Source organism: Aquarana catesbeiana, linkage group LG01 (assembly GCF_042186555.1).
Source record: "Aquarana catesbeiana isolate 2022-GZ linkage group LG01, ASM4218655v1, whole genome shotgun sequence".
Lineage (NCBI taxonomy): Eukaryota > Metazoa > Chordata > Amphibia > Anura > Ranidae > Aquarana > Aquarana catesbeiana.
In genome coordinates this window covers 166,340,677-166,367,090 of record NC_133324.1, presented here as the reverse complement: position 1 = coordinate 166,367,090, position 26,414 = coordinate 166,340,677, and the positions used below count along the sequence as shown (strand labels likewise).

Here is a 26,414-nt window from a genome sequence, read left to right as displayed (position 1 = left end):
GTCCAAGAGGCAGGCAAATATCATGGTCAAACAGTCCAAGGTGAGTTCCAGATCAGGCAGAGGTATGTACAGAATCGTTAGGCAGAAGCATGGTCGAATAACAGTCCAGGGTCAGTTCCAGATCAGGCAGCGGTAAGTACAGAATCGGCAGGCAGAAGCGTGGTCAAATAACAAGCCAGGGTCAGTTACAGAGCAGGTAGTGGCATAAGGGGTGTGAAGGTGTGTGAAGGCAGGAACTGAGGATTATGTTACCATACTTCACTAATAATTTAGTGAAGTATGGTAACGGCGAAAGCATTCACTTATGCAGAGGCCTGGTTCGGAAGGGCATTGGGCACAGTAATAAGATGTATCTCTTCTGACTCCTGCTCTGGTACACACCTTACATCTTTTTTGACGTCGTTGGCCTGTTGGTCTGGGAGGGAGTCTATCTGGAAAGTGGCGCTCGGAGAGTCGACTAAGAACATCAGATCGGATGGTTTCTGGGGGGCCGTTCGGGAATATAAGGGCGGTGTAAATTTCCTCTTGGTAGCCAAGGAAGCGTTTGGGGTTTTGGGTGGAGTTACGGTAATTTACATATGAGTTGTATATGGCCAATTGAAAAAAATAAATTGCGACCTTCTTATACCAATGGTATGACCGTCTTGTGACAAGGTATGGTTCCATCATTTGGTCATTGAAGTCGACTCCCCCCATGTACAAATTATATTCATAAACGCATTTTGGTTTTTGAATGGGGCCATTTCTTCTAGGGATTTCTACGACGGTATCATTGTTGATTGTAGATAACATATAGACATCTCTTCTGTCCCTCCACTTCACTGCCAAAATCTCCTTGTTCCGCAGGCTTGCCGTTTCTCCTTTCCTCAACCTCTTATTGACAAGACTTTGAGGAAAGCCCTTCCGGTTCCTTTTCATGGTTCCACATGCAGGCGTCTTCTTCCGGTGAAGGTTGTGGAACAGGGGCAGAGATGTGAAGTTATCTACGTACAGGTGGTAGCCTTTTTCCAGTAGGGGGTATATCAGGTCCCAAACAATTTTCCCGCTTGATCCCAAGTAGTCCAGGCAATTAGGGGGTTGCAGCTGGGTGTCCTTCCCTTCGTACACTTTGAAGGCATACATGTACCCTGTGACTCGGTCACATAGTTTGTACACCTTCACCCCATAGCGGGCCCTTTTGCTGGGGATAAATTGCTTAATTTTAAGCCTGCCACTAAATTTCACAAGGGACTCATCCACACATATATGTTGGTCCGGGGTAAACAGCTGGGGGAATAATTCAGAAAAATAATTTAATATTGGCCGAATTTTGAAAAGCCTGTCATAATTTGGGTCATTTCGGGGAGGGCACTGGGTGTTATCATTAAAATGAAGGAACCTCATTATCATTTGGTATCTGGTTCTGGGCATTACCTTGGAGAAGATTGGCATGTGGTGGATGGGGAGGGTTGACCAATAGGAATCAAGGTGTTTTTTTTGGTGAGTCCCATAGCAAATGTGAGGCCTAAAAAAACCTTCAACTCCTCCACCGTTAGGTCTCTCCACTTGTAGGGACGGGCATAATAGGACGTTGGGTTATTTAGAATAAATTGCTGTGCATAAAGGTTGCACTGGGCCGCAATTGTTGATAACATGTCCTCTGTAAAAATTAAATCAAAAAAATTGATTGGAGAAAAATTTTCCGTGTCCACCTGGACTCCTGGCTGGGCAGTGAAAGGGGGAATGTTGGCTTCTCCTGAATTAGGAGAAAGCCACAAGGGGTTTTGAAGGGCATAGGGAAGGCTGGCATGGGTCCTTGGCCTTTTTTGCGGAGGTACTGCGGTGCTGGTGGAAGGCACTGCGGTGCTGGTGGAAGGCACTGCGGTGCTGGTGGATGCCACTGCCTCCACACTAGAACGCCTTTGTTTGGCGGGCCGAATTTCTTCCTCCTCTGAGTCACTCAGTGTTCCACTACTGAGGACTGGCTCATAATTGACGTCCAACTCAGAATCGGAGTTTGAAATGGAATCCGAACAAGAGAGCTCCCCGTTGCTCTCGTCGGCCTGGGAAAGAATCTGGTATGCCTCCTCGGCGGAAAAAACTCTTTTGGACATGCTTGCTGGTGATGATGCGACTTCACAGGTGTGTGCTAAGCCGGCACTGATGAGGCGGTACTGATGAGCACAGATGGGCACTGAGGTGGCACAGAGGGGCACTGATGAGGTGGCACAGAGGGGCACTGATGAGGTGGAACAGAGGGGCACTGATGAGGTGGAACAGATGTGCACTGATGAGGCGGAACAGATGTGCACTGATGAGGCGGTACTAATGAGGCTGCACAGATGTGCACTGATGAGGCTGCACAGATGTGCACCGATTACACAGATGGGCACTGATGAAGCGGCACAGATGGGCACTGATGAAGCGGCACAGATGGGCACTGATGAAGCGGCACAGATGGGCACTGATGAAGCTGCACAGATAGGCACTGATGAAGCTGCACAGATAGGCACTGATTGATTGCACAGATGTGCACTGAGGCGGCACAGATGGGGACTGATTTACGGCACAGATATGCACTGATGAGGTGGCACTGATGAGATGGCACAGATGGGCACTGAGGTGGCACAGATGGGCACTGAGGTGGCACAGATGGGCACTGATGGGGCGGAACAGTTGTGCGCTGATTGATTGCACTGATGAGGTGGCACAGATGTGCACTTATGAGGTGGCACAGATGTGGCGGCACAGATGGGCACTGATGAGGCGGCACAGATGGGCACTTATGAGGTGGCACAGATGTGCACTGATTGGCACTGATTGGCACAGGTGGGCACCGATGAGGTGGCACAGATGGGCACAGATGAGGTGGCACAGGTGGGCACTGCTGAGGTGGCACAGGTGGGCACTGATTGCAGATGTCTGGACACTGATCACCAATGGCACAGATGGGCACAGGTGAGCACATATGGGCACAGGTGAGCACAGATTGGCACAGGTGGGCACCGATTGGCACAGGTGGTCACTGACTGGCACAGATCCTGTTTGAGCACTGTTTGGGCACTGTTTGGGCACTTTTACAGCAAGTAAAACTGTGATAGAACTCACACAAGGCACAGATCGCTGCAGTATCCTCTCTCTCCTCACACGCGGTCTCTGTGTGAGGAGAGAGAGACGGCAATGAGAGATGATCTCATATGTTTACATTTGAGATCATCTCTCATTGGAACCGGCGATCGCGCTGTAAAACGGTGGCTGTGATTGGCCGTTTACCGCGATCTGTGACTGGCTGTGTCCAAGGGACACGGCCAGCACAGAATTTCCCCGATGCGCGCACGTGAGCGCGCACGGGGAACGAGGAAAGGGGAGGACGTCATATGACGTCCTCCCGGAGATTGAGGTCCGCGCTGTAGCAGTCATTATGCTATGGCCCGGACCTCAAGTGGTTAAGTTTGGCCTAACACATTTCAAAAGAGGTCAAAATATTTTTTGTGAGTTTAACTTTTTTAGACATTATAAAAGATTGCCAACTGTACATAAATTTCAGGTTGAGCCACTGAGCTCTGTAAACATGTTTTTGAACAAAGAAGCTTAAAAGACCCTGGACAAAAAGTAAAAATGAGGCAAGAGCTCCATCTGCTGGCTGCGTATGAAAATATAAAATATTCATATGCCATTTTTTGATATTTACAACATTAAATTAAAACAAATTTATACATACCTGTCCTGCGCTAAATAAAAACATACATTTACAACCTATTCACATTTTACTATTTTATTTTCAAGAAAATGTGGGTAAAATGAATAATACAGCACACAAACATACTACTCATTTTAAGGAAATACATAAGCAATGCCACCAGTTATAAACATTACTTGCCATAACCTGGCCATTTCTTAAAGTACAATAACAATTGCCTAAAGGAATTGGAGGTACTGGCATTCTGGGTATAATCTGGCTGTTTATGGCCAACCTAAAACTAAAAGTTACTTATACTTCGACAAATAATTTATATACAAAAAACCCAAAATTACCTCAATTAAGCAATTATGGTTAATTAATCAATTATAGGGTCTTTTGAATAATACATCTTAAAAATCAGTTGAAGGCATTAATATCTTCTTATTTTTAAGCAATCGAAAGTATTTTGATTGACACGTGCAAGCTTTAACTAAAGCACTAATTATTCAACTACTGTCAGGTTCATCAGAAAAATCAATTACTTTTAAAGTGATTTATGGGGAACTGTGAACTGTGCTAGAAAGTTCACTTTGCAGACGACACTGCAGATAGAAAGAAAAAAATATGAGAATTAAGCTTTTAATGTCAACCGTTACAGATATAATTTTTCATAGTGAAAAGATCAGTGGCAAAATTTTCTATGTTATTTTTTTATTTAAATTATTTGAATAATAGCACCAGAACCCTAATTTTTTTTATGTCTTAGTTGGTTTGTAAATCCTCTTGTGTAGCACTTAGTGGACATTGCCTGAAACTTACTGGGAAAGGTGAGTTTTTACTGCCTTCTTTAACATCTAACAGCAGTTTTGGCAAATATTTTTCATGCTAGGGTTGCTTTAGGGAGGGGTAGGCAACCTTTGAGAGGTGGAGAGCTACCTGAACAACAGGAGAGAAATCAAAGATCACTGGGGTTTGTTTGTTTTGTTTTTTTAATTAACTCGCAAGGCCTAACTAAATAGTAAGGAAAACTTAGAAAAATATAATACAACAAATGTCACTGTAAAAATATAAATTTAAAAAATATAAAACACTTTATTTCACAAGAAACTAAAGTAAGCTTTGTAGGGTATATGTAGAATTGGAGGATTGCTTTGGATATTCTACACAGGTGGTCGAGAGTACAGTGGGTTATGTCGTCTTTTTTTTTTTTTTTTTTTAATGTTTACATGTAATCTGTTTTTATGTTTTTTTTATTTTTTTCCCTTCTTTCTAGTTTTGTAGTTGTAGTGAGCGAGCCTGGGTATGCCCAATAGGCTCTGTATTAACTAAACTGATCTTAAAAAAAGAAGTGTCTCAAAATGATTTAAATTTATACTGAATGCATCTGGTGGCATATCTGATGGAAAACCAATTACCTTTTAAGGGCATATGGACCCATCTGACATTGCCTGCATACTTCCAATGCCAGCACCAATATTTTTCCTGAAAGACACTGCACAAGTGGACAACCCTGAGAGAGCTACAAATGACAGTCACTGTACCAACAAACTCATCTACTGACTGACATTGTACTAGCACACTTCTCTATTGATCCCCACTATACCAGCACACCTCTTTAGTGACTGCCACTGTACTGGCACACTTGTCCCATAACTATTGTTCTATAGTTGCATTCCCCAGACTGCTAATATCTTTTTTTTTTGTATTTCATCTTTCTCAATGAAATAAGTTGGGCTACATTGACCCCTGAGTGTTTCATATTCATGCAATTTTAAAGGCTGCTTTTTGTGTGTTTTTTTTTTCACATGCTTTAGGAACAAGGAGTACAGGAGCTTCTTTGGGGCAGGATTTAGCATTTCTGGTCCCATAGATATATCATGGAAGTCCATGAAGAATGCAAATGACACACATTTGTGTGCATCTTCTCAGGCACTCTCGATGAACTCTATGGGGTTAAAAAAAGCCCAAATCTGCCTGAATGAAAGTTCCTGTACTTTTTACTGTACTGTATAATGACAATCGACTGAGCACTCAGGACTCAACAGTAGTGTCCCATGCAAGCCATTTTAGCAGGTGCCTTTCCTCCAGGCTGAAGAAAGGGAGGAGCTCCCTGAAACATGTCTCTGCACCATCACTGGCTTCCTGACTGATGTCAGCATTGTGGGCGGGTCCAGGTTGGAAATAAGCCAGCGGATGTTCTCTCTTCTCTCAATTAAAATCAATCCAGCATCCTCTGATATTGTTCCTGGCCAGGACTGTGTCAGCTCTAGAGGGATCTGGCTGCCTGCACATACTTTGGTGTCACTGTACAGACTCTTACATGTCCTATTGTGAGTGCAATACTTTTATTTAATAAAACTTGTCTCTTTTTAATCTACTACACTAGACAATCTCTTGTGCTGGTCTTTTCTGCTTTTCCTTCTCTTTAACTATAGAGAATGGGCATTCCATGGAGACATTCCAGGGAGAAATAATCTAGGTGTCTAGGAGTGGTTGGACCCATAAGGCTGAGTTTTATCCATAAAAGGTGCCAAACAAGGTCTCTGAAAAATATATGTCTGTTTTTAGGTCAAAATAGGTCATACATTTCAAATAAAAGAATCCTCACATGCTGTTTGTGGCTTTTTTTGTACTGAAAATATACAGTTCCTCTCCTACAATTACAATTGTTGCTCTGCTAATCCTGCAAGTCAATCTACACTGAACAAGGAGCTCATATCAACCCTTTGGCAGCTTCAGTTAAAATTAAAAAGGCATACTTAACTGTAGAGACTGTCAAGTGTGGAAATAATATTTGTCCAGCTGGACAGCTTTCTTTTGTAGTGGCTAAATGAATGTTGAGATCCTGTCTTCCTGAAAGCTCCAGTGTCAGGAAAGTAATGTGGACTGTTTGTGGTTTGACAAGGATTATTAAAATCAGATGGAGAGAACGGAAGTGAATGTGAGCAAGCAAAATTGACAGTGACACTCTCTATTATTTTCAGCCAGGAATGATGGTTGTGGTGATATGATGGTTTCTAAATGTTAGATTTCCTTTTAAGATTTGTTAACCAGCAAACAAAGTCAGATTCATTCTACTGAAATGTATTTTGTGATTTCATAGAAACAGATCAGGGGCCTTGTAACAAATGATTTGTTTCAGTTTGGTTTAGTTCTCTGTTATTCTGTACTGACATTAAGAGACTGCTTATGCATGGCGAGTTTGACGGTAAACACTATGCCCTAGCAATATACAAACTGGCTAGTTTTTTGTTTTTTTGGGCTGTAAAAAAAAAAAAAAAAAAAAATCACTTTAAATTGCTTTATTCTATACAGACTAATACACGTAATCATTACCTTTAGAAAATGTGACTATTTCAAGTAAAGATTTTTATATTCTATTTAATCATGCCCAACTTGGGGCGGGGCCTGGAGCTGCATGGCGTAGAGTGTGCAGACTGAGAGCTCCGCTTGAGCAGGATTGTGTTTCACCTATCCTGGGGAATTTAATTTCTATTTAACACCTACAACTTGACAGGGGTGAACCCCCCCTTTGCTTATCCAGCAATCTTTCCATCAAAGAAAGTGTCCGGCGCAGTTTCCATTTGGTGCACCTCTAGCAGACGTGATACAGGAGATGGTCAGAGACTGCAGACATAATACAAGAGATCAATGCAGCCTCACCAGTGTCCATTAAATGCAGCCTGCCAGTGGCCGTCAGATGCAGCCTGCCAGTGGCCGTCAGATGCAGCCTGCCAGTGGCCGTCAGATGCAGCCTGCCAGTGGCCGTCAGATGCAGCCTGCCAGTGGCCGTCAGAAGCAGCCTGCCAGTGGCCGTCAGAAGCAGCCTGCCAGTGGCCGTCAGAAGCAGCCTGCCAGTGCCCGTCAGAAGTAGCCTGCCAGTGCCCGTCAGAAGCAGCCTGCCAGTGCCCATCAGAAGCAGCCTGCCAGTGCCCGTCAGAAGCAGCCTGCCAGTGCCCGGATCAGAGCGGCGATCTCCCGCTGTGTCACAGAGCTGGATTTGAATTTCCCGGTAGCAGTAACAATGTCTCGCCTCCTGTGATCACGTCACACTGATTCAATGTCTTGCCATTGGATCAGTGTGCCTTCTATCACAGGAGGCGGGACACTGTTACTGTGGCCGCCCAGACAATTCAGGTCCATGAGACACGGAGATCAAGGATCTGTGAGGAGAGGAGGGAGGAGGAGGAGAGGACTGGGGCGCACCAGGGTGACACCCCTGCAATGAGGGGCACTCGAGGCGGAGCCCGCCCCCTTTTCAGCTCTATTATCTGCATTTTTCTTCTTTTGGTCGCATGCCAAAAACAAAGTTTTCGGGCGATAATTTTCGGCTCGACACCCGGCTCAGCCTCTTAGCAACCAAAATTTCGGTGCACCACTGTGACACCAGGCAGTGTTCTTGTATCATGAGTGGCAGCTTCTGATCTTCAAAGCATGATGGTGTGTGTGTGTCCCTACTCACCCCCATTTATGTGTCAGGCTGTTTGCTATAGCTACCAAACAACAGAAAACATGTCTGTTTACTGTAGCTGTAGAAACAATGGACTGTTGAAAATTGCATCTACGTACCCATTGTCTAATCAGGCCAACACCTGACAGTAATCTAACAGTCAATCTTTCAGTTTGAGAGCTGAAAGGACCTCAAACAACTAAATATCTTTCTTGTGTACTGCATCAATAGAGACAATAGCCTGTTGAAAACTGTAATGCCCTGTACACACGGTCGGATTTTCCGATGGAAAATGTGTGATAGAACCTTGTTGTCGGAAATTCCGACCGTGTGTAGGCTCCATCACACATTTTCCATCGGATTTTCCGACACACAAAGTTTGAGAGCAGGATATAAAATTTTCCGACAACAAAATCCGTTGTCGGAAATTCCGATCGTGTGTACACAAATCCGACGGAAAAAGTGCCACGCATGCTCAGAATAAATAAAGAGATGAAAGCTATTGGCCACTGCCCCGTTTATAGTCCCGAAATATGTGTTTTACGCCACCGCGTTTAGAACGCTCTGATTTTCCGACAACTTTGTGTGACCGTGTGTATGCAAGACAAGTTTGAGCCAACATCCGTTGGAAAAAATCCTAGGATTTTGCTGTCGGAATGTCCGAACAAAGTCCGACCGTGTGTACGGGGCATAACAATACAATACAACAATGATATTTACCCCCACTGTATAAAACAGCATTTGTTTGAGAAATCTACTCAAGACAAAAACTGACAATATCTCTATGACCAACCACTATTGTGTAATGTTATGTCCCATGTATCGTAAGTCTGATTAATAAAAAAAAAAAATCATATTGTAACAAACGTAACACAACCACTAGTTATCATGTGTATGTTATGTACTTTATTGCTGTACCAAATCTTATATAAATGCGGGCAGAGTTGTACTAAGCTTTTATATTGTTTCTGTGACGTGCTCCACCATTAACCGACCCCCTGACAGTCCGACTGCGCACCCCTATACCCTCAGCTCCACCATGGCCTCTCTTAAGCTTGTGACCTGGAACGTCAGAGGTCTGTGTATGAAGCCTAAGCACACTGCTGCATTATCCTATCTGAGATCTCTGAAGGCAGATATATCCAAATTGGTAGAAACCCATGTCACGGGACAACTGCAAATGGCTCTAAAAAAAACCTGGGTTGGTTGACTATATCAAGCCCCCTACACCTCCAACTCTCGTGGTGTGGTCATACTAATAGCCAATGCGGTACAATTTCAGCTTCTATCACTGCGGTCGGACTCTCAGGGTCACTTCCTTTTTTACATGCTATTAACCTTCTACATCCCCCCACTGTTTCAATTTGATGCATTGCAGGATGGTATAGCCTTCATGGCCCAGTACCCCACATTCCCCGCCATCTGGCTGAGGGACTTCAATATGGTTGTAAATTCTAGTTTGGATAAAATAAGCCCTGATGCCCCTGCTTCTATGCAACCCTACATTACCAGGTTTTGGAGATTTATTTCAGAGTTCGCCTTCAAAGAGAACTAAATGTTTTTTTGTTTTTTTTAGAAATCATACTTACCTGGGTGGATGAAGCTTTGGTTGCATCTGCATCTGTTCCCTGGCGTCTCTGCACTGAGAACCGAGCGATCGAACACCGCCGGTCGCTCCGTTTTCAGAGCTCCCCAACTGTCATCCACAGCTCTGCTCTGCTCCCTCCTCGCTCATTGGACCGCTGGACTGTGGAGGGGGCGGAGGCGGCCGGCTCAGGCTCTCAGTGGCTCCCTAAGAGGCTGAGCAGGGTGTCGGTCCAGATACCTGGTGGATCCAGACTATTGCCGTAATGACGCGGTGCCTGGACTGACTGCTGTGACATCAGCAGAGAGCGGACTTCAGCCCGCTCTCTGCTGAAAATGGGTCACAGGAGTCCAAAACCAACTGCACTCCTGTGATCCATAGGAGGAGTACAGCCAAACAAGCTTTGGCTGGACTTTTCCTTTAACTGATATCTGAAAGCACAGGTACCCCACCGGCAAAAACGACTCATGCTTTAACCCCTCTTGTTCCACCAGGTCTCGCTATGACTATATCTTTATTACGCCCCCCCCCCCCCCCCCTTTTGCCTGATTTATTCAATGTAGGGTTTGATGTCTGAGAACTATCTGATCATTCCCCATATCGGGCTACCATACGGTTGCTCGCTCCCCCCTCTACACGTATTTGGAGATTGAACCCCTTTTGGCTTTCCACTCTCACTTTTATTTTCGAACTAACAGCAATGCAACATCCACGGGAATGGTGTGGGAGGCGTTTAAAGTGTTACTAAACCCACAAACAGTAAAATCAGTCTGTATACAGTATCTCCCGAAAGTGAGTATACCCCTCACATTTTTGTATATCTTTTCATTTGACAGCACTGAAGAAATTACACTTTGCAACAATGTAAAGTATTGAGTGTACAGCTTGTATAACAGTGTCAGTTTACTGTCCCCTCAAAATAACTCAACACACAGCTATTCACCAGTTTAAAGGGATAGAGAGTGGGGGTTGGAGATATAAATGTACTTTATTCGCAGACGACTTACTGTTATTCATCAGTCACCCCCCCCCACACCACCCTACCGAATCTACTGTCCCTCTTGGACCGTTTTGGGAAAATTTCCAGCTTATTATCCAATCAGGACAAATCTGAAGCCCTGAATATTAACCTGTCAAATTTGACATTAGAGAGCCTGCAGTCTCAATAGCCTATTCTGTGGCAACAGATGTCACTTTCCTACTAAGGAATTAACCTATCCCCCATTTTCTCACTTCATAAAGTGAACTTTGCGCCTCTATTTGCTAAACTTTTGAAGGATGTGAAAGTGTGGTCTGACGTGAACTTGTCTTAGATTGGGAGAACTGCCTCAGTTAAGATGACAGTCCTACCTAGGCTGTTATAATATTTCAGAACTTTGCCTATCCAGGTCCCAGTTAATGCAACGTGGCAATTTCAATCAAAAATTTCCCAATTCATTTGGGGATCAAAGGGTCACAGGATAGCACGGGCTACACCGTATGTCCCCAGGGAAGTGGGAGGTTTGGAAGTACCAGCTTTTCAATAATATTATGTAGCGGCGCAGCTAGCACAATTGTGCCTACTCCATAGTAAACGCTATAAGTCAGACTGGGTATCTCTAGAGGCCCAAGCCTGCTCCCCATTTGCAATGGATTTAATACTGTGGACTTCTCCGAAATATCGCAAAGCAGTCATGTGCCCTATGCTCTCCCACTCTTTACACTCGTGGGACATAAGTTGTAGGAGATGGCCCTTGTGCTCTACCCATACACTGGTGGCTCCTATCTTTGACAACCCTCTATTTTCACCTGGAATGCAATTAGCAAGCTTTGGCTGGTGGTTGAATAAGGGACTTTACCGTATAGGGAACTATCTTGACCATAAAGGAATTTGATCCCCGTCCCACGTTATAGATAGCCTAGAGTTGCGGAGAATTTTCACTTACAGCAAATTCTCCATTTTCTCAAAACATTACAGAAAAACAGCTCCGATCTGGCAGTCCGCACCAAGTTTGAGAACAGGTGCATGCAAGATGCCTCTTTGTGAGGGGCGCCTCCCTGCTGTATAAACTATTTTTCGATCCTCCGAGTAGTTTATCTTACCAGTTGGCATGGGAGAGGGATCTGGCCATAGTGGAGGATTGGCATAAATGGAGCATGAGTATTCATAAAGGAATTTTAAATGTTGCTCTGAGCGAGGCTGGCTATAGAGTACATGCCAGATGGTACTTGGTCTCGGGGCATCTTTCAAAAATGTACCCGGGATCGACGGCCTCCTGCTTTAGGGGTCGTGGCCAGATACGGTTCTGTACACATGGTGAACTTGTCCCAAAGTGTGTAGTTTTTGGATGAAGGTACATTACTTTATTTTTTCAGTCTCGACGGTCAATATATTACTAAAGTCGCGGGCATTGCCCTACTAAACAAACCAGTTTAGTACCAAGAGACACACACAGACCCTAATATACTATATGTTTTTATTCTAATCTTCAGTATCGTTCATTGTAGTCATTACGTGTGTGCAAGCACTCTTGAGGCTTGTCATATTTGGTATTTATTTTCGCTACAAAATCTCGTCTTTAAAATTTAACAGTATCTCACAAAAGTGAGTACACCCCTCACATTTTGGTAAATATTTTATTATCTTTTCATGTGACAACACTGAAGAAATTACACTTTGCTACAATGTAAAGTAGTGAGTGTACAGCTTGTATAACAGTGTAAATTTGTTGTCTCCTCAAAATAACTCAACACACAGCCATTAATGTCTAAACTGCTGGCAACAAAAGTAAGCACCCCTAAGTGAAAATGTCCAAATTGGGCCCACAGTGTCAATATTTTGTGTGGCCACCATTATTTTCCAGCACTGCCTTAACCTTCTTGGGCATGGAGTTCGCCGAAGCTTCCAGGTTGCCACTGGGGTCTCTTCCACTCCATGAACATCACGGAGCTGGTGGATGCTAAGAGACCTTGCGTTTGAGGATGCCCCATAGATGCTCAATAGGGTTTAGGTCTGGAGACATGCTTGGTCAGTCCATCACCTTTACCCTCAGCTTCTTTAGCAAGGCAGTGGTTGTCTTCGAGGTGTGTTTGGGGTCCTTATGTTGGAATAATCCCCTGCGGCCCAGTCTCCGAACGGAGGGGATCATGCTCTGCTTCAGTATGTCACAGTACACGCTGGCATTCATGGTTCCCTCAATGAACTGTAGCTCCCCAGTGCCGGCAACACTTATGCAGCCCCAGACTATGACACTCCCACCACCATGCTTGACTGTAGGCAAGGAGACTTTGTGCTCCTCACCTGGTTGCTGCCACACACGCGTGATACCATCTGAACCAAAAAAGTTTATCTTGGTCTCATCAGACCACAGGACATGGTTCCAGTAATCCATGTCTATAGTCTGCTTGTCTCCAGCAAACTGTCTGCAGGCTTTCTTGTGCATCATCTTTAGAAGAGTCTTCCTTCTGGGACGACAGACCAATTTGATGCAGTGTGCGGCGTATGGTCTGAGCACTGACAGGCTGACCCCCCACCCCTTCAACCTCTGCAGCAATGCTGGCAGCACCCATACGTCTGTTTCCCAAAGACAACCTCTGGATATGATGCTGAGCACATGCACTCAACTTCTTTGGTCGACCGTGGCGAGGCAAGTGGAACCTGTCCTGCTAAACCGCTGTATGGTCTTGGCCCCCGTGCTACAGCTCAGTTTCAGGGTCTTGGCAATCTTCTTGTAGCCTAGGCCATCTTTATGTAGAGCAACAAGTCTTTTTTTCAGATCCTCAGAGAGTTCTTTGCCATGAGGTGCCATGTTGAACTTCCAGTGATCAGTATGAGAGAGTGAGAGCGATAACACGAAATTTAAAGTGGTTGTAAACTCTATACTTTCACTTTAGCTCATTCTAATCTACAGTGATAAGCCTGCTGATTGCTGCCTGTGAAATATCACTTACTGTTACAGTCTCTTCATAATCCGTCCTGCAATCTTTAATGATGTCACCAACGCATGCGCAGTCCATAGTTTCGTTAACGGCATGCTATGTTTGCTGTTTCAATAGCCCCTGCATGCCAGGTTAATTCCTTCCACTGAGAACGGCACAGAGGAAGCCTCCCAATAGTGTGCCCCCCTCCACACCTTCCTGGTTTTCCCCTTGTGACTGTATAAGACGTCACACAAGGAGCGTGAACCAGGAGTATCATACAGACGTCTATAAGAGCACACGCGATTGCGCAATCGCGCATGCGCGAGATTTAACCAGGGAAAGAAAGGAAAGGCGGAAATTACGCCCACACAAGAGCCAGAAATCAGGAGTAAAGATGGCGCAGCCGATTCCTGGAAGATCTATTTTATAAAAGCAAAAAAAGGTATCTCCCAAACTCGTTTTAATGATGTTTTAATATTGAAGGCATCTATATATATTGTTGATTGATAATATGTAAAAAAAAAAAAAAAAAAGAGAAACAAAATCCGGGATTTACTTCCTCTTTAACACACCTGCTCCCCATTCACACCTGAGAACCTGTAACACTAACGAGTCACATGACACCGGGGAGGGAAAATGGTCAATTGGGCCCAATTTGGACATTTTTACTTAGGGGTGTACTCACTTTTTTTGCCAGCAGTTTACACATTAATGGCTGTGCATTGAGTTATTTTGAGGGGACAGCACATTTACATTAAAAAGATAGAATAGAATATTTACAAAAATGTGAGGTGTGTACGCACTTTTTTGAAATTATATATTACACACACACACACGCATAGTATATGTACTTTTTTTTACTAAGAATATAGATTTGGGGCCGGTTCACACCACAAAAACGCACTTCAGATCTGTTCCGGATGCATTTCTGCATGTGTGTTTTTGACGCGTTCTGGTGCATTTTTCTTGCTTTTCCGGATGCATTCCAGATGTTTTTTTTTTTCTTCTTTTATCACTGAACTGGGCTCTAGTGTGTTTTACCGCGTTTCAGTACAGTCCAGTGCACGAAAAATGCAGCATGTTGTACTTTTTTATAGAACTGGAATGCCCTGGAACTGACTGCACTGGTGTGAATGCTATTGGAAACCATATAACCTACTTTCCATGCGTTTTTGATACAGAAAAAAACAAAAATGCAGTGGACTGCATGTGGTGTGAACTGGCCCTTAATGAACAATTGGTCACATCTTGTGACATCAAAAATTAAACTACCATCATTTTATTCCACAGGTCCTCTGCTTTCAGAAATATATATCTATATACAGTGGGGACGGAAAGTATTCAGACCCCCTTACATTTTTCACTCTTTGTTATATTGCAGCCATTTGCTAAAATCATTTAAGTTCATTTTTTTTCCTCATTAATGTACACACAGCACCCCATATTGACAGAAAAACACAGAATTGTTGACATTTTTGCAGATTTATTAAAAAAGAAAAACTGAAATATCACATGGTCCTAAGTATTCAGACCCTTTGCTCAGTATTTAGTAGAAGCACCCTTTTGATATAATACAGCCATGAGTCTTTTTTGGGAAAGATGCAACAAGTTTTTCACACCTGGATTTGGGGATGCTCTGCCATTCCTCCTTGCAGATCCTCTCCATTTCTGTCAGGTTGGATGGTAAACGTTGGTGGACAGCCATTTTTAGGTCTCCCCAGAGATGCTCAATTGGGTTTAAGTCAGGGCTCTGGCTGGGCCATTCAAGAACAGTCATGGAGTTGTAAAGCCACTCCATTATTTTAGCTGTGTGCTTAGGGTCATTGTCTTGTTGGAAGGTAAACCTTCGGCCCAGTCTGAGGATCTGAGCACTCTGGAGAAGGTTTTCATTAAGAATATCCCTGTACTTGGCCGCATTCATCTTTCCCTCGATTGCAACTAGTTGTCCTAACCCTGCAGCTGAAAACCACCCCCACAGCATGATGCTGCCACCACCATGCTTCACTGTTGGGACTGTATTGGACAGGTGATGAGCAGTGCCTGGTTTTCTCCTCACATACCGCTTAGAATTAAGGCCAAAAAGTTCTATCTTGGTCTCAGACTAGAGAATTTTATTTCTCACCATCTTGGAGTCCTTCAGGTGTTTTTTAGCAAACTCCATGCTGGCTTTCATGTGTCTTGCACTGAGGAGAGGCTTCCGTCGAGCCACTCTGCCCTAAAGCCCCGACTGGTGGAGGGCTGCAGTGATGGTTGACTTTCTACAACCTTTTCCCATCTCCTGACCATGCATGCCATGCATCACCCCCTTTGAACTGTTGATGTTTTCTTCACTATTTTTCTACACATTTTTTATGGACTTGTAAAGTTTTATGTTTTTTATGTTTGGTGTCTGGCTCATGGAACCAGCACGGGTTTCTACTAATCACTGGCACATCTGATGATTAAGCATTATTGTGTATTTACTTTATATGTGATCAACACTGATTAATTATTTGACACTATCCATTTTATGATCATACATTTTTTGGCAGTATTCACTATTTTTTTATGTCTTTATTGTAATACACACGGCTGTGGATGTGATATATAGCGCCACACTTTTGTTTCTTTTGTTTTTTTTTCTGCCTTGAGTCTATAGGCGTGTTGGCTGCTTTTCACTTTCTTTCTAAACTTAGCGCTGTACTTAATTTTTATTTCTGCAGTGATGGTTGACTTTCTACAACTTTCTCCCATCTCCCGACAGCATCTCTGGAGCTCAGCCACAGTGATCTTTGGGTTCTTCTTTACCTCTCTCACCAAGACTCTTCTCCCCCGATAGCTCAGTTTGGCCGGATGACCAGCTCTAGGAAGGGTTCTGGTAGTCCCAAACATCTTCCATTTAAGGATTATGGAGGCCACTGTGCTCTTAGGAACCTTAAGTGCAGCAGAATTTATTTTGTAACCTTGGCCAGATATGTGCTTTGCCACAATTCTGTCTCTGAGCTCTTCAGGCAGTTCCTTTGACCTCATGATTCGAGCTGGACTCAAATGAAAGTGTAGAACCATCTCAAGGATGATCAGAAGACATGGACAGCACCTGAGTTAAATATATGAGTGTCACAGCAAAGGGTCTGGGTCTTAGGACCATGTGATATTTCAGTTTTTCTTTTTTAATGAATCTGCAAAAATGTCAGGAACTCTGTGTTTTTCTGTCAATATGGGGTGCTGTGTGTACATTGAGGAAAAAAAATGAACTTAAATGATTTTAGCAAATGTATGGCTGCAATATAACAAAGAGTGAAAAATTGAAGGGGTCTGAATACTTTCCGGCCCCACTGTGTATGTATATATAATATATATATATATTCTTTTGGGAAAAATTAAAAATATTGGCCCTGCAGCCTGTTACTTTGCTTTTACAGGACAAAGTAATGATTTTGGTCACATACTCCTCTATACCTGGGAGTACTTTGTATATCCTTTGGTTTTTAAATCTGAATGCAGTGGTAAGAAGCACAGGTATGGTAAGTACAGTATATGCTATTGAGGATGAGGGGGGTATAAAGCAAAATTGTTGCTTTGCCCGGAATGAAACCGAAACTTGTTCAGCGGAGGCAATGCTGAATCCCGCCCACACTTGCTGGAGTGATTTACATTCCAGCATTGGATGTGTAAGGTCAGTACCTATTCTTCCCTGTTTATTGTAAAGGGGATCTTCTGGACACTAGGGCCGAAACAACTAATCGATTATGAAATTAAGAAAATAGTAATCGATTAATCAGCCAGTAGCATAATGGGGTTAAAAAAGCTAAAATTAGCCCTATATAGTACAAAAAGAGCAAATAATCTCTACTGTAAATATTACTTTCACTGTTGCACAGTAAAAAACTAAGGGCTATTTTTTTTTTTTTTTTTTTTAACTGCATTATGTTACTAAATGTCTTAGGCCTGGCTCCCACCCGTGTTTTTTGGTGCTTTTTGCAGAAATGCACTACAGTTCATTTAACGTTCACATCTATGCTTTTTTCAGCTGCTGTGTATTTGGAAAGGGTCAAAGACCTTTTTCAATGCAAAACGGTGCTTTTTTGGTTCAATATACTTCAATGGAGAAGCTGCAGAAAAGCATGTAATATTACAGTTCTGTTTGAAAATCTGCTAAACAGTCTAGAATTTTTTTTTTCTTTAAATAAAAAAATTTGATCTGAGTTTGATCATATTTACCAGATTCAACCTCTAATAGTATATAGAGTATATCTCTTCTGTCTGTTATTCTCAGAGAGGATTAAAGATTTTACTCCCTAACCATATAGTTGGTTATTTATATTTACCCCGCATATAAAGATATTTAGGAATAAATTGCCTTTTTTTAAACTTTACATATTAACTAAATTATACACCACACTTTTTTTTAAGGTTATTAACCGATTAATCGAAACAATAATCGGCCAACTAATCGATTATGAAAATAATCGTTAGTTGCAGCCCTACTGGACACCTGTTCTGTAATAAGATTAAAATCAGACCTTTGGTACCCTGTTCTTCAAAGTTGTAAACCTCAAATGAAAAACCAATCAATTACAGTATATCTCTCTCAAGTGTGTAATAGCCTCAATACAAAACACCAGCTGAGGAAGGACTAGCCTCTGAAACGCGTTCCGATTGGTCTGTTCTCCTCAAGGTTTGACAGGTGCTGACCAGCCCACGACTGCTCCTGTTCACAGCATCCTCTCCAATGGTTCACAGAGCCGTCTGCTATGGCAAAGACTACTCCACCATCCCGTGTGGGATCTTCACCACAGGACATCCGAGCTTAGACTGTCATCCTGTAAGTTGAACCTGTTCATGATCTTACATATTTTTAACCTATTAACCACTTGACCACTGGGCACTTAAACCCCCTTAATAACCAGACCAATTTTCAGCTTTCGTTGCTCTCACATTTTTAATGACAATTACTCAGTCATGCAACACTGTACCTATATGAAATTTTTGTCCTTTTTTTTTCGCACAAATAGAGCTTTCTTTTGGTGGTATTTAATCACCGCTGGGTTTTTCATTTTTTGTGCTATAAAAGAAAAGAGACGGAAAATTCTGTAAAAAAATGAATTTTTCCTTGTTTCGGTTATAAAATTTAGCAAATTAGTCATTTTTCTTCATAACGTTTGGCCAAAATTTATACTGGTACATATCTTTGGTAAAAATAAGTACAAATTGGTGTATATTATTTGGTCTTTGTGAAAGTTATAGAGTCCAAAAGCTATGGTGCCAATATCTGAAAATTGATCACACCTGAATTACTGACTAATTTCCTGAGACACCAACATGCCAGAAAAGTACAAATACCCCCCAAATGACCCCTTTTTGAAAAGAAGACATTTCAAGGTATTTAGAAAGAATTAATTTTTTTCACAAAATTGTCATATTAGCAGGTTATTTCTCACACACCGCATATGCATACCACAAATTACACCCCAAAACACATTCTGCAATTACTCCCGGGTACGGCGATACCACATGTGTGAGACTTTTACACAGCGTGGCCACATACAGAGACCCAACATGCAGGGAACACCTTCAGGCGTTCTGGAGCACCCAGGCCAATTCTGACATTTCTCTCCTACATGTAAAAATCATCATTTATTTGCTAGAAAATTACATAGAACCCCAAAACATTATATATGTTTTTTTAGCAAAGACCCTAGAGAATACAATGGCAGTCGTTGCAACTTTTTATTTTGCACGGAAATTACGCAGCAATTTTTCGAACGCGTTTTTTTTTTGGAAAAAAAACTGTTTTGTGCTTTAAAAAGAAACAAAAAACAGTCAAGTTAGCCCAATGTTTTTGCATAATGTGAAAGATGAAGTTATGCCGAGTAAATAGATACCTAACATGTCACCCTTCAAAATTGCACACGCTCGTGGAATGGCGCCAAACTTCGCTACTTAAAAATCCCCATAGGCGACGCTTTAAAATTTTTTACTGGTTACATGTTTTGAGTTACAGAGGAGGTCTAGGGCCAAAATTATTGCTCTTGCTATACCGATCGCAGCGATACCTCACGTGTGGTTTGAACACCGGTTTCATATGTGGGCGGGACTTACGTATGCGTTTGCTTCTGCATGCGAGCTAACGGACAGGGGCGCTTTAAAAAAATTTTATTTTTTTTTATTGTTCATTTTACTTTAATTTATTTTAGCTTGACACTTTTTTCCAAAAAAATTATTTTTTGATCACTTTTATTCCTATTACAAGGAATGTAAACATCCCTTGTAATAGGAATATGGCATGACAGGTCCTCTTTACAGTGAGATATGGGGTCAATAAGACCCCACATCTCACCTCTAGGCTGGGAAGCCTGAAATAATAATAATAAAAAAAAAAAAAAGATCCTGGCTTCGATCGTATCGGTGAGTGGCTAGAAGCACCGGAGGGTGGTGGGAGGGGGGATACGTCCCCTCTCGCCTCCCGTAAGAATGATCAAGCAGCAGAACAGCTGCTATGATCCTTCCTATGGTGTAGGGAATCGCCGGCTGAAAAAGCTGATATCTGAATAATGCCTGTAGCTGCAGGCATCATTCAGATATCCCCGCACAAAGTCAAGGACGTCATATGACGGCGGACCGGAAGTGGTTAAAACGCTTTTTTTTTTTTTTTTTTTTAACCACAAAGTTGTCCATTTATACAATATTTCTAACACATAGCATGTACATACCAAAAAGGACACCCCAAAATAGATTCTCCTACTCCTCCTGAGTACGGCGATACCACATGTGTAAGACTTACACAGCCTGGCCACATACAGAGGCCGAATACAGCCGAGTATGGCTGAGCATGGCAGAGCTTGGCATTGTACTGCGGGGTATTGCAGAGTATTGCTGGGTATTGCAGAGTATTGCACAGGGAATTGCAGAGTATTGCACAGGGAATTGCAGAGTATTGCACAGGGAATTGCAGAGTATTGCACAGGGAATTGCAGAGTATTGCACGGGGTATTGCACAGGATATTGCAAGGAATTGCAGAGTTTTGCACAGGGAATTGCAGAGTTTTGCACAGGGAATTGCAGAGTTTTGCACAGGGAATTGCAGAGTTTTGCACAGGGAATTTCGGAGCATGGAGGGATGGCTGAGCATGGATGGATGGATGGCTGGATGTGACTGCACATGTCACAGAGCAGCGCTGTGGGCACTACACATCCAGCCCACAGCGCTGCTGGCATCTGATCCCTCCCCCTCTGTACCGATCGGTACACAGAGGGGAGAGAGGAACCGGCGTCATGACATGACGCCGGTTTGTTTACATGTGATCGCTCCGTCATTTGACGGAGCGATCACATGGTAAACGGCCACGATCAGCGGCCATTTACCATGATCCGTGATGCGCCGGGTCCTCTGTACCCGACGGTCACAGATGTTCTCGGGGGCGCGCGAGAGCGGAATTCTGGGAGGACGTCATTGTACACCCTCCCAGGGTTAAGAACCCGCCCTGTAGCCGTCATTCGGCTATGGGCCGGTTGTTAAGTGGTTAAACTGTGCTCCACCATTGGTCGCCTGGCGCCTCTCTCCCCCTCCCCTCTTCAATCCAAAGCACCGAGTTAATTTCTGTCTCCTGTCTCTATCTCCATAAATCACTTATGACATCACAGAATCCTGAGAGACGGCCCCACCACCCCCTCCAGCACACAGAAGGTGATTGACAGCCTCAAGTGTGCATGCTTCTCTATGAGTCTGTGTAGAGAGGTATGTGTTTCCTTTCCCTCCGCTCATGTCTCAGATTACACTCAGCTCCCTGCTCTATGTTTTACAGTGTGTGATATCAGATCCCCCCCCCTACTGGAGCTAACACGTTAAACTGTGTGCTTTAGAAGGCTGTAGGGAAGACAGGGAGGCAGATAAACGAGTACAATTTATCTTTTGATGATTTGTTTCATCTCTGTGTATCAGCTGAGGCTGGTCACTTCAGGGGTATACGTAAGGGTAAACATCCTCTTTAAACAATAATGCTTCTTTCCCATTAAAAAAAAATGGAAGATACCTATTTTTATTTTTGAGGGGGGTATCTTTTCTTGGGAAGAGCTGCCCGTGCTTCCGTCTTTGTCGACTAGGCAAGAATGACGTCCCCAGATGTCTGAAGCCTCCTGAGACTTACATTAAGCATCCCAGGGGGCTCAGAGGCAATCTAGAGTGCAGACAGCAGGCCTCCTGATGACATAATTAAATAGGATGGCGGTGCGGGACCCTACATGCAGCAGTCTTCAGCAGATTACAGCAGGGCAACACTGGGCGTACGAGTATGTGTTTTTTTAGGATAACCCAGGAAAATAGGTAACAGAGGAAAAAATGTAGATAGCAGGGGTGGGGGGAGGCACTCCAAGAATGAGACTGACCAAGACCGAGCACTAATTGAAATCGGCTTTCCACTCTTCGCTTTTTATGAGATAAAACTGTGCTCCCGGGTAATTTAATCTAAACTACTAATCAACATGAATGATTTCTAATCTTTAGCTGCTGCTAGCCTTAGTAAATAAATAGGAAGGAATATTATATTTACTTGTTTTAAACTTTTTTTTTTTTTTTACATTGCTTCCTGGTTTGTGGCCTAGGCCAAAATTATGTCATATATCCCATGAGTCTACATGGGAATTTTTTTTTTTTTTTTGTGAAAATAAACAGCATGTGTACATTGTATCATTTTCAGTATAAAATTGTAATATACAGTAGATCATCTGGAGGAGAGGAGGAGGGGCTTTCTCAGCCAAGCACACCCTCCTGGCTGCATGCCTGAGCTAAAGGAAGAAAAGAACGGCCTGAGAGCTGCCTCTTGATAGGACGTTTCGCAAAACACATTTAGTTAACAGATGGATATGTATATTTTATACTACCACCATTGTATACCAACATGTTTATGGTTTAAAGTAATTTGTACCATGCTGTTCCTTTTTATGGGCTTTGATATCCATGTCTACTTTTTACAATGATGTATATACACCTTTAAATAAATTCAGAGATTTTATATACTTATTTACTCTATTTACTTGTCTTGACCATTATGATTACCTCATTTAAAGTCCCATGGGCTATTGGAGCTAAAGGGAGATGGATTCCAGAAAATAAATGCTACATGAATTATCTGCCCTGAAGCAAGATGTCTAGAAATGCTAGGGGAGTGTTTCTGTAGACATGGATGGATAGGCGCATTTTGCTTTGAATCCTAAAAATGAATTAAATAGTGTTTTCAGTTTGTGGCGCTCAGATACAGTTAAAGAGGTGTTCCACCCTGGGAGAAAAAAAAAGTCAGCAGCTACAAATACTGTAGCTGCTGACTCTTAATATATGGACACTTACCTGTCCAGGGAGCCCACAATGTCAGCATCCCAGTCGATCTTCGGATCGGCTGTCGGGTGGTCGGGTGCTGCTCCCGCCATCTTCACTGAGGGAGACCAGTAGTGGAGCCTTTTGGCTTCACAGACGGTTCCCTATTGCGCATTCGTGAAGCGCGTTGCGCTTTCTAATAGGCCTGGCAGGGGAGGAAGGAGGGTTGAACTTTCGAGGGATGGCGCCGCAGCACCGTTTCCCGGAAGTGGGGATAGGGACCTGTCAAAAACAGGTACCCGTTCCCCCCCTCCCCCTTGAAAGGTGGCAAATGTGGCACCGGAGGGGAGAAGGAAGCAAATAAGAGGAAGTTCTACTTTTAGGTGGAACTCTGCTTTAAGTTCTGGTTTTACTCTATTGGGAAAATTCAATAAAGCTCTTGCTAGTTTTCTGACGTTAATCCCGATTGTTAATGCATTACGTCAAATTCATGAAGCATCTGCAACACTTTTGATTCTGACAGTGACTCATGTGCCAAATTCAGGTGGCTCTAACATGTGCCACTTTTATATTGTGACACAGTGTCTGTGCTAAGCTCAAGATAAAATACTTTGCATCTTAGAAAAGTCCTACTGTATCCAGAACATATTATACACCTTCTCTTTCTTGCCATGGAGATGGAATAGGTACTATGTGATTTGCAGTGTGCATAGAGCAGCGCAGATAACTAATGTGTAATGCTCATTCCAAACATATGGAAGTGAGGGGGAAAGGTTCAGGAGCTCATGGAGGACATTACAAAGGAGGCATACAAACACAGTAAGAAACTATTTCAGGGCCATTTAATAGTGGATATGTGTGGATTATTTTTACAAATGTCACTTTATTGTTATCAGATAATTGCTATACAAATGAATCACTTTCTGCAGATTATCAGTTGCAGTTTACATGTTCCCTTCAATACATGCATCTCTGAAGCTATCTAAAAGCATTTACTTGTTTTACTGTTAGGCCTCATACACACAGACGTTTTAAAAAACGGGCTGTAAAGCTAGTACCGACGCCAGGAAAACACAATTTTATCCGCGTTTTGCATTGGCGCATTTTGCTGCACTAGCTTTCAGCTGCGTTTCTCTGCCTCTATTCCAAATCAATGGTTTCCTATGGGAGCCCACTGATTTGAATAGAAGTCGCACCAAAAGTCGGATTAAGATGAGGCCCCCTCCCAAGGTGATACCAGGCCAAAAAAATGGCATGGGGGTCCCCCCAAGATCTATACCAGACCCTTATCCAGCATGCAGCCTGGCAGGTCAGGAAAAGGAGGGGGGGGGGGGATGAGTGAGCCCCCCCCTCCTGGACCATACCAGGCCGGGGGGGTTGGTGCTTTGGGGCAGGGGGGGCACCCCCCAGCCCAAAACACTTGTCTCCATGTTGATGGGGATAAGGGCCTCTTCCCGACAACCTCTTCCCGACAACAGGGTCTGCGGGCGGGGGTTTATCTGAATCTGGAAGCCCCCTTTAACAAGGGGGCCCCCAGATACCAGCCCCCCACCCTAGGTGAATGAGTAGGGGTACATCGTACCCCTACCCATACACCTAAAAAAAAAAAAGTGTCAAAAGTAAATACACTACAAATTTTTTTAACGTATTTTATTAAGGCAGCTCCGGATCTTCTCCCTCTTCTGGCCGGTACTTCTCCCCTCTCCGGTTCTTCTCCTCTATGCACTGTCTTCTATCTCCGCTGTCTTTTGGCTCTTCTTCCGATGTTTACTCGACGCAATCTCCCAGTGCAATGCTGGGTCCGCCGTGTGCAATGACCAGGCTTACCGCTGTGTATACAGCGGTAAGCCTCGTTAAACCGCGTTTTAACAGCTTTTACCGGCATCTGCCGTTTTTACAGCTCTAGCGCTGGACCTCAGAACGCGCTAGTCCTGGGGTTTTTTTTGGAGCTTAAAAACGCCAATGGCCGTTACAGCTTGAAAACACCATGGTGTGTATGGGGCAATTGAATACCATGGACTGGCCTTTTTAAGCTGCAAAAAAAGCTATAAAACACCACTGTAAAAACGTCCGTGTGTATGAGGCCTTATCTTTGGTTTCTTTGGAGATTTGTTAAAATAGCACCTCCCAGTAATGTGTCACGGCTGTTATAATTGTATATAGAGCTTAGTATACAGCTGGTTGTGTAATAATTGTATACAGAGCCCAGTATACAGCTGGTTGTGTAATAATTGTATACAGAGCCCAGTATACAGCTGGTTGTGTTATAACTGTATACAGAGCCCAGTATACAGCTGGTTGTGTTATAACTGTATACAGAGCCCAGTATACAGCTGGTTGTGTTATAATTGTATACAGAGAGCCCAGTATACAGCTGGTTGTGTAATAATTGCATACAGAGCCCAGTATACAGCTGGTTGTGTAATAATTGCATACAGAGCCCAGTATACAGCTGGTTGTGTTATAATTGTATACAGAGAGCCCAGTATACAGCTGGTTGTGTAATAATTGCATACAAAGACCAGTATCAGCTGGTTGTGTTATAATTGTATACAGAGCCCAGTATACAGCTGGTTGTGTTATAATTGTATACAGAGAGCCCAGTATACAGCTGGTTGTGTTATAACTGTATACAGAGCCCAGTATACAGCTGGTTGTGTTATAACTGTATACAGAGCCCAGTATACGGCTGGTTGTGTTATAATTGTATACAGAGAGCCCAGTATACAGCTGGTTGTGTAATAATTGCATACAGAGCCCAGTATACAGCTGGTTGTGTTATAATTGTATACAGAGAGCCCAGTATACAGCTGGTTGTGTTATAACTGTATACAGAGCCCAGTATACGGCTGGTTGTGTTATAATTGTATACAGAGAGCCCAGTATACAGCTGGTTGTGTTATAATTGTATAGATAGCCCAGTATACAGCTGGTTGTGTTATAACTGTATACAGAGCCCGGAATACAGCTGGTTGTGTTATAATTGTATACAGAGACCAGTATACAGCTGGCAGTACTCCTGCACAGTTCCTTACCATCCATTCAAAACAAAGCTAGCTTTACTAACACGCAACAATCACACCTCCTTCATCGGTCTGACGTACACACGTGGTCTGCGTGAGGACGTCACCAGCATGGCAACCAATACGTCATCTGACAGCTGGTATACACAAGAAACTCGGTTCCTACCTGTGCACGCTTAACCCCGCTGTTCCTAGGTAACCAGGTGACGTTTATATGGTTCCGCTAAACAAGAGTCCCGTACAGCGGCGTGTGGCGGATAATACCGGGACGGGCTGTGCGCTGCAGGTAACAAGTCTCCCATTCCTGTTACAGCTCTCTGTGGGCATAGACGTCACCGTAGCGTCACGTATCGGCGGGAAATAGCTAGGGGCGTGTCTTGCAAGCTCATCCACAGCTGGCCAATAGGAAGATTCCGGTATGCCGAGTGGGGGCGCTCTGTGGTGCAGCCGGTAGAAGCGGTGGTTGTTCGGTGTAAACATAAGCCAGGCTTGTCATGCTGGCACAG

General features: G+C 43.4%; 2 protein-coding genes across 6 annotated transcripts in view; one reads left to right on the top strand and one right to left on the bottom strand.

Annotated features, from left to right (window-relative positions):
- SLF1 (SMC5-SMC6 complex localization factor 1) overlaps positions 1-26,264 on the bottom strand; it is a 227,738-nt gene extending 201,474 nt beyond the window's left edge. Inside the window, exon 1 of the mRNA XM_073624518.1 lies at positions 26,075-26,264. The gene's annotated coding sequence lies outside the window, so the exon portion shown is untranslated. The remainder of the gene's footprint in view (positions 1-26,074) is intronic.
- Positions 25,984-26,414, top strand: part of KIAA0825 (KIAA0825 ortholog) — a 784,945-nt gene continuing 784,514 nt past the window's right edge. For all 5 annotated transcript variants that reach the window (XM_073624511.1, XM_073624513.1, XM_073624517.1 and 2 more), the window contains exon 1: positions 25,984-26,194. The gene's annotated coding sequence lies outside the window, so the exon portion shown is untranslated. The remainder of the gene's footprint in view (positions 26,195-26,414) is intronic.